The following is a 6,000-nucleotide window of genomic DNA, read 5'->3' as shown; positions in this document are numbered from 1 at the left end:
GAGAAGAAGAAGAAGAAGAAGAAGAAGAAGAAGAAGAAGAAGAAGAAGAAGAAGAAGAAGAAGAAGAAGAAAGGGGGAGGAGCAAGAGAGAGGTGAAGGAGAGGAGGATACCAAGGGCCAGCCACCAAGCCACACAGCCAGGTACAGAGTAAGATGTAAAGAGAGGTATATAGAATAGAGAAAGGCAAAAGCCCAAAGGCAAAAAGTAGACAGGATAATTTAAGAAAAGCTGACTAGAAACAAGCCAAGCTAAGGCTGGGCATTCATAAGTAAGAGTAAATCTCCATGTATTTATTTGGGAGCTGAGTCAGGTGGGCCCTCAGAGAACACAAGTAAAAATGATTAAACTACAGCTCAGTCAGTGAAGCACTTGTGAAAGCACAAGGCCCCGAGGTTGACCCACAGAACTAATGTGAAAAGAGTCAGGCATGGTAGCACAAGCTGCAATCCCAGCACCAGGGAGGTTGGGGGAGGTGCACCCTTGGGACTCACCAGCCAGCTAGCCTGTTCCAGGCCAGTGAGAAACCTTGTATTCAAACAAACAAACAAACAAACAAACAATACCAATCCCCCAAACCCAGAACGGACAGCGACTGAAGAATGACACCTGAGGTATCCTCTGACTTCCTCACATATATGCATGTACACCTGGCATGTGCACACATGCACACAAACACACATGTATCCATGCATGCCAATGTTGAAACCATACTGCCCAAGAAACTGGTGTTGAGAATAGGACTCGGGAACAAGATGCTCCCTGAGCTAAAATACACACAGATCTGAAGCATGGGAGGAGAAGGGGATTATAAGCTATTTCATTCTCTGTTGATACCCATTACATGCAGAGATACTGACCTAGAATACTGACCTTAGCATACATGAAGGTTCCCTCACCCATTCTGTGCTCTTCTGGTGAAATATTCTAGGCACCCAAAGGCCCATGATGCCATCCCCTTTCCTTCTGAATATAGAAACGTGAGGACCAAATGTCACTGGACTTTCTCTTACCACACGCAAAAGCCTCAGCCCTTCTGATCTCTGGCTGGACTCATGGCCATGGACCCTGAAGCCCATGAGCACCAGCCTTGTAAAGAACATATACGTGTGCCTGCATTAGTTCCTCCAGTGCTTATTAGTCCACACAGGTGGAAAATAGGATCACCATCCCCATTTAGAGGTGAGCAGATGGAGGTGTTGGGGGCCAGAGCTTCAACTTGGGTCTGAGTCATCTTCAATGTTATCCTTCTATATAACCATACTCCCTCACATAAACCACAGCCAGTTAGTTCTATGGCCGTGGGACTGAGCCACAGGACTCCTGTACCCTCTCTGCTCCAGGAACCTGGGCTGGTCAGAACCTTGGAGAGCTCTAGGCAGCTTAAAAATCGATTGACTCCAGGATGCTGACCTCAGAGCTCTCTGAGCAGGGCTCTCCTACTCTAGGAAGAGTTGGCATCTTGTTATCCTGGGCCTTTTGCTGCCCGGAATTGCCAAGTATCTGGATGCCTTATGGGAAAAGAGGTGAGCAGGGGACCCTCAAGTCAAGAAGAAGCAGAGTATTGGCTACTAAAGCAGACGCTGAGGCACTTCAAGAATAGGGCTGGAGAGATGGCTCAGAGGCTAAGAACACTGACTGCTTTTACAGACCCTGGCTTAATTCCCAGCACCCACAGGGTGGTTGTCACCTGTAACTCCAGTTCCGAGGGATTCAATGCCCTCTTTTGGCCTCTGCAGGCACAGACTGCCCAAAGTATACATGCCTAGGCAAACCACCATAAGCATAAAATAAATCTTTTAAAAAACGACTCAATTTATTTATTTATTTATTTATTTATTTATTTATCTTATGTATGTGTGTGTATGTGGATGCATGTTCATGTGACGGCACATGGTTGTGTGTGTGTGCACATGTGTGTGTGTGTGTGTGTGTGCACATGTGTGTGTGCATGTGTGTGTGTAGGCCACCTAAAGAGATGCCATTCTTCAGGAGATACCCACCTTGTATTTTAAGACATGGTCTCTCACTGGGATTTGAAGCTCACCAAGCAGTCTAGGCTGGTTGGCAGTGAGCCTGAGGTTTTCACGTGTCTCTCCCTTGCCAGTGTTGGGATTACAACTGTGTGGATTTTTATGTGACTCCAGTGGACCAATCTCAGGACCTCATGCTTGTGTTACAAGCACTTTATTGATTGAGTCATCTCACCAGCCGGCCTGTCTGTCTCTTTCCCATGATTTCCTCCCCCTTTCCACCTTCCCTCACTGCCTCCCTCCCTCTCTTCCTCCCCTCTCTAACCATCATCTCTGAGCCTCTCCTCCCTGCCTGTGATGAAATTCTTATTAGCAGGGTGTGCCTCAGTGGAGTGTTCTCATAGCTGCACCTGGCTTGTCCTGTGATCTTGTCCTGTTCCAACCTTGAAAGGCTTGGGTTCAGAGAAAGAAAGGACTCAAAAGGAATAGATGACCCTCCAAAGGTCACACAGGCAAGGAATCTCAGAGCTAAACTTTGAGCCCAGGTCATCACCACATCAACTCTCTAAGACAGATGTGAAGAGACCACACTGCTTTCTGTAAAGGTACCATACTTAGAATTGTCTGACATGGGGAGTTTTCTTTGGTAGAAAAGCATTGAACTAAACCATAAAGTATCCTGTATCCCTATGTTGTTTTTTGTCAACAGTACTACATTGCTTAGCAAAATCAAAGTCCATGTCTTCCTAGGGCTGGTGAGGCTCTTTGTTAAGGGATCCCTGCCTCATTTCTGCCTCAGCCCCCTCTGCTATCCATTTTGAGCACCAGTCTCAGGACAAAGCCTGGGAACTGGGTTTGTCATTTAAGCCCCTTAGAGTGGGACTTGCCCCCTCTCCAGTTCTGTCTCCCACCATATGGTTCCTAGGTTTCCCTCAAGCTCCTGCCACTCCTCAGTGATCCCCTCAGTTCCCCATTCTCTCCTCTCAACTATGGTCTCTTCTCACCCAGAAAGACTCTAGCCTACCCTTTTCAGTGATGCCCGCATGCTAGGGACCTCTGCTTCATCCCCGAGTTACCTCAGTCTCCATGGAAGCTGGGTCTCATTGAGCTGTGGTTTCATGTTTATTCACCTGGGGACCAGGGACATCTGGCATTCTGGTGTCTCCCCTATTCCCTCAGTACTGTCCATTTTGGGGACATGCATAGACAAGCATCACTCAGGGAGGTTCTGAACCCCTAGTAAGCTCCAAAATCAGAATCAACAGGATATGAAGTTTGTTTCTTCTCTGTGTTGTGAGTGGAGCTCAGATTTTTGTTGCTTTCGAGGAATGCATTCTACCGCTTAGCCACGCCTCCAGCCAGATCACACTTTAGGTGGAGTCTCTGTCACCAGGCACTATAAGAGTATTTATCCTACCATATCTGGGGACATGATCTGTGCCTGTGCCAGGCACAAAGAAGACCCAGTCTATATCCTCAAGTGATGCATGTCACACATGGGGGTGGTCTGTAAGAATCCAGATAATGATGGAGATCATTCTAGAACAGTGCGCACAGTACAGTGTTAAATGGGAGGGGGCAGCATGGATTTCAATGGGCTTCTTGCAGTGGGGAGGCAGGGGTGTATCAAAGGCACAATAAACCCCAGGGCAAAGTGAGACAGGTAAGGTGCGTGTTGCCTCCCACAGGCCTCTGGGTTTTGAGATCTGTGTGCTCTGCTTGGCTAAGTGGTGTTTGGATTTTGTACAGGGAAGCAGGTAATGGCTGGCAAAGAAGCTGGCCCCAGTAAAGGAGCCAGGGCCATAGGAAGCCCACAGATTCCTGGCTTGGGAGTGAGTAGAGAAATTGTCCCCAGCATAGCACCCATCAGAGTCTCTACTGGGTTAGCAAAGTGTCAGAATGAACACTCCCTCCCCCACCAGATGTGACTTCCCAGGCTCTGGGCCATCTCATGCTTTGCAGGAACCTAATGTCCCCCAGTCTCTTCAAGGCAGAGGACCAGGAGACTTGCTCAGCCCCAGCACTGCAGCCAATTAAAATGGAATCAAAGCAGGCACTCCAGATCGGGAGGAAAACAAAAGGCCCTTTCATGGCGGGAATTTGCTCCCATCACAGCCTCACGGTGGATTTATTCTCAAGCCTCTGGTTTCAAACTCTCAGGTTCAGGGCAGATTAGGTTCCCCATCAGTTGGCTCTGTTGCTGTTCCCTTCCTCTTGCTTTGGCCACAATAGTTCTGGCTTATAGGAGCCTCTGTCTTTTGTCTCTCTGTGTGAGAGCACTGGGTTAGGGTGGAAGCCAGAAGAGAGATCTGGGGTGACCATGAGGAGCAGAGTTAGGTTAGATAAAGTCTGCGTGCCTGAGAAGCCCCAGGAGAAGGTATGCACAGCAGGGTGGCTCACCCTAAAGCTGAGGATTGAGGATCACAGATCTCCATCCTGTACTCTGCCAATGCCACCAGACCTCTAGTCTCACAAAGGCTTAGAGATGTTCTGAAGGAAGGGGTACCAATGCCATAGAGAACCTGCCAGCAGAAGTTTCCTTGTGGGCACCAATGGGCACCAGACATGACACTGGGATCTGCACAGATAACTTCTAAGACTCTCTGTTGTGTAGGGAACCAAGTGCCAAGTCTGGAAGAGGGAAGGGAAATGACCACCATAGTGGGCTGGTGTCCCCAGAGGCCAGGGCCAGAGCTGACTTAATGGGAGCAGTCAGAACCAGCATAGACAGTTAAGCTGTGAGGCTGTGACCAGCAACCCCTCCCTACTGAGCTGATCTCTACCTCAGGTTCCGATGCTAAGGTTAAAAACTGAACTCTGAGAGGAGGCCTAGTCGGGGAGAGGACCTGTGAGCTCTGCCACATACCTACTTTGAAACCTAACTGGGGGGTCACTGCAGCCCTGGCTAAGAATGACATTGAACCAGAAGGTCTTCAAGACCCTCTCAATGAAATGTCTACTTCGTCATAAATCTGGTCCCTTCTCTAGTTCCCTTTAGGGCCACAGCCCACCAAAGCCACAGGGGAGGAGGGACATCTTCACATGGCATCTGCCTCCATAGCTCAGGCACGACAATAAGGATGCCCATGACTGTCTGGTCCTCTGCCCCTGGAGGTTGAGCAGGACTCGGGTGGGAGGAGCCACCACAGCTCCCTCCAGCCACACCTTCCTTTCAAAGAGAAGGAACTCCTGCATTTCTCCCCAGCTAAGCCTGCTCATGGGCACAGAACTCATTAATATGGGATTAAAGGGATTCCAGGCCCAGGCGCTGCTCCCTAAAGTGCCCAGGGCTAACCTGAGGTCAAGTCCTACAGGCAGACTGGCAGGTACTGAAGAGAGGGACTTCCCTGACACCCGTTCTTTCCCGCCACCTCTGCTTGTCTGGGTCGCCTCTTGCTCTCTCCAAGGGCAGCACCAGTGGCATTCTTAGTTCTTGGGTCCTGAAGGAGACTGGTTCTAGAATCCAGCCCACAGCCTTCTTCCTTCCATCCTCCGGTGGGATTACAGTGCTACTACTGGCATGCTTCCCACGGAGCCTGGTCCTGTACTGAGTGTGCCGAGAGGTGGCTTGCAAGGTGCTCTCTTATCTCTACAGCTTTGCTTAGAAAACCCTCCAACAAGCTTCTTGCTCCATGGTAACTCAGGTCTTACTAGAATACTGACCCACATGTGGGACCTGATTCCAGGAGGGGAAGGGGCTCAGGGAACAGGTATCTCCAGAACCCCCACTCCCCCGCTGACTGGCCCTCCACAGAGGCAGAGCAGGTGGCAGGCAGAGCTGACTCCCCGCATTCTGTCTTCTTCCTTACCCTTGGTTTTGTTGTGTAGATTCTATTTATGGTAAGTAGTGTTCTATATTTTTTAAGAAGCATCATGAAGAGTTAAAGAGATGCCAAGCATGGTAGTGCATGCTAACACCTGGGAAGTCAAGGCAGTGGCATCACCATGAGTGAGTTTGAGGCTTAAAAATAAAACAATAGATTTCAAAAAATAACAGAATCAAATAAAATGGGAAACTTATGAAAACAA

General features: G+C 49.0%; 1 protein-coding gene across 1 annotated transcript in view; it reads right to left on the bottom strand.

The window, feature by feature from the left end:
• Positions 1–6,000, bottom strand: part of Atp2b2 (ATPase plasma membrane Ca2+ transporting 2) — a 319,368-nt gene that overhangs the window by 226,789 nt on the left and 86,579 nt on the right. The gene's annotated exons all lie outside the window — the stretch shown is intronic.

The sequence above is a fragment of the Arvicola amphibius genome, chromosome 2 (genome assembly GCF_903992535.2).
Source record: "Arvicola amphibius chromosome 2, mArvAmp1.2, whole genome shotgun sequence".
NCBI lineage: Eukaryota > Metazoa > Chordata > Mammalia > Rodentia > Cricetidae > Arvicola > Arvicola amphibius.
The sequence above is the reverse complement of the archived record's forward strand: the minus strand, read 5'-3'. Positions and strand labels throughout refer to the sequence as shown.